Here is a 1,967-nt window from a genome sequence, read left to right as displayed (position 1 = left end):
AGCTCCACATATATTTGCCTTATCCATTCCTATGAGCTTAAATAGTCTTGATCGCGTGGGTGTGAGATTGCTGAGTCCCTGTGGCTCACAGATACTACTACTCCAGATGCAGGTCCAGGTGTTTCCGCTCCAGTTGACGATTACGAGCTCAGGTGGGAGTTCGACGAGGACTCTCAGCGTTACTACGTGTCCTTTCCAGATGATCAGTAGTGGTGCCTAGTTGGGGTTATCGATTCAGGACCTTGTCGCATGTTGGGGGTCTTTTCTATTTTGGCGCCGTAGTCGGGCCATGAGTGTTTGTTTGATGGATGTTATTTATGTACTCTGATGTGACGTGGCGAGTGTAAGCCAACTATGTTATCTCCCCCTTTTATTATGTATTACATGGGATGTTGTAATGATTGCCTGACTTGCGACATTGCTTTCAATGCGGTTATGCCTCTAAGTCGTGCCTCGACACGTGGGAGCTATAGCCGCATCGAGGGCGTTACATACGCAAAGTAATATATAAATTTTTTGACGGTACCGCACACGCTAGGTGTGCTCTATACAGGTAGTAGCCCCTGAGACTGGTTGCTATCCAGAGGCGGCAAACAGAGGATCATAGTCCCAGGTAATGATCGCGCTGCTTTCATGTGTAGGCGGCTGAGTGTCCGGTGGCTGGCCGGACTACTGAGTTTGCCGGACTAAGTCGGCAACTTGACACGGCAGATGCCGGCATTGCGCTTGTGAACAAGCGGCTTGACGATGCACAGGGTATGTATTTTTGGGTTGTCAACAAATATTAAGAGGAGCATGATGCTAGTATCTATAATATGTTGTGAATGCAGATGGAGGTGCCGCCGTGGAGACCCTTTGGGCAGAACTTGCCCGGGCCAAGGAACAAGCCAGGAGAAGTGATGCGGCCGCCCTAAAGGTGGCCGAAGGCTTAAGAGCCGAACAGGCTGCTCATCGCCAGAGCGAAGATAAAATAGCCAAGATGGCTGTTGAGCTGAAAGATGCAGCCGACGATATGAGCTTCTTGAAAAGGAAAGCCAAGTGAGAGCAGCTAACTTGAAGAAAGCCGTGGAAGCAGCCAAGGAAACCCGCTCTCAAATCAGAGCAGCGAAGGAGGAGCTCCGTCAAGCCAGAGATATCATGGCCGGGAAGGCCTATTTGTTGCGGACGAAGTTCAGAGATCCAAAGTATGCCCCTCTGGATCAATTATGGAGTGCTGCAGATGCGTACTTGGACTTGGCAATGAGTGTTGCTGATGCGACTGAGTTTTTCAAAGATCAGAAAGATCATGAAGTGGAAAGATTGTCCTGGTCCCAATTCAGTGCTCCAACGTGTCCGCTGCTGTTAAATGAACAAATGGCCGAGTGGGCCGAGCTCCATAGGTTGTCCGGACTTGCCATGAGGTCTGTCGTGGATCATCTTTGGCCGAAGGGACCAAGGCCGAATAGTTATTTTGGTTTAGTGCAACGATTCCTTGGTGTTGTGCCGCATATCGACGCTGTAAAGAGGTCGGCGTGCATAGAGGGTGTGCAGATGGCTCTTGCCCGTGTTAAGACATACTGGGCAGAGATGGAGGCCACCGCTATTGCAACCCGGGATCCGGCCGTAGGCCAGGTCTCAGCTAAGCACTATTTTGAAGAAGTCCTAGAAGGCGCTCGTTTAATAGAGGCTTAGTGCTCGAAGAGTATCATGTTCGAGTGACATGTATCCCAATTGTAAAAACAATGCTATTTGGATTATAAAGGTTGTGTTTATACTTTTGCCTGAAAGTATTATGATGCCTCCTGTGCGGTCGTTTATGTATGTATATAACCTGAAAGATTGCATTCGTCAGCTTCAGCCCCCACGCACATAATGCGGGGGTGTTCGGAAAAGCGCATATTCACACTTGACCCAACGTCTTGGTCCATTAAGGAGGTGATAGCGCGGCGAACAAGGCAATCAGACTATATAGCTTTAACACTTTCACT

The sequence above is a fragment of the Triticum aestivum genome, chromosome 3A, assembly GCF_018294505.1.
Source record: "Triticum aestivum cultivar Chinese Spring chromosome 3A, IWGSC CS RefSeq v2.1, whole genome shotgun sequence".
Lineage (NCBI taxonomy): Eukaryota > Viridiplantae > Streptophyta > Magnoliopsida > Poales > Poaceae > Triticum > Triticum aestivum.
The sequence above is the reverse complement of the archived record's forward strand: the minus strand, read 5'-3'. Positions refer to the sequence as shown.